This window comes from Poecilia latipinna, unplaced genomic scaffold (genome assembly GCF_001443285.1).
Source record: "Poecilia latipinna isolate Pla-1442-1.1 unplaced genomic scaffold, P_latipinna-1.0 Scaffold3103, whole genome shotgun sequence".
Lineage (NCBI taxonomy): Eukaryota > Metazoa > Chordata > Actinopteri > Cyprinodontiformes > Poeciliidae > Poecilia > Poecilia latipinna.
Genome location: NW_015115719.1, coordinates 63,137 through 63,717, shown reverse-complemented (window position 1 = coordinate 63,717; position 581 = coordinate 63,137).

Genomic DNA, 581 nt, shown 5'->3' with positions numbered 1-581 from the left:
GACTGAAGCCTGTGACCAGTGTTCCCAGTATAATAAATACATGTTTTATTCTTTCACTTTTTGTGTATTTTTAAATATCTCAATCTGAAGTATTAGTGTATTAATGTAGCTTATATAATGAAATAAAAAATAATTTACTCTGTTAGAATTATTTTCACTCTTTGCTGTCAATAGCAGAGTTGACATACTGTAATAAATATTTTTATCTGGAAAAAAGAAAAATATGTAGTTTAATGTTTGACAATGACTGATTTATAAATCAAAAGTCATTTCTCAATAACGTATAAAAAATAAATACAGGAAAATTATTTGTTTCTTGTCTTGAAATGTTAAATGTACATTAAATTATGGAATTATGTAAATATATTCTTTAATAAAACACTGTAAATATGTGTCTGTTCATCAATGTCATTATAAAAATTTTCTGAATCTTTTCTATCAAATAAAACATTGTGCTCTTTATTCAGAAATGCCCCAAAACAATTAAATAATCACATCAAAAGTTAGAAACTCTGTTTAGTCATTTCTTTGATTGCCAAATATATTAATGTGTGAGAAATGTGTCAATGACAGGAATTAAT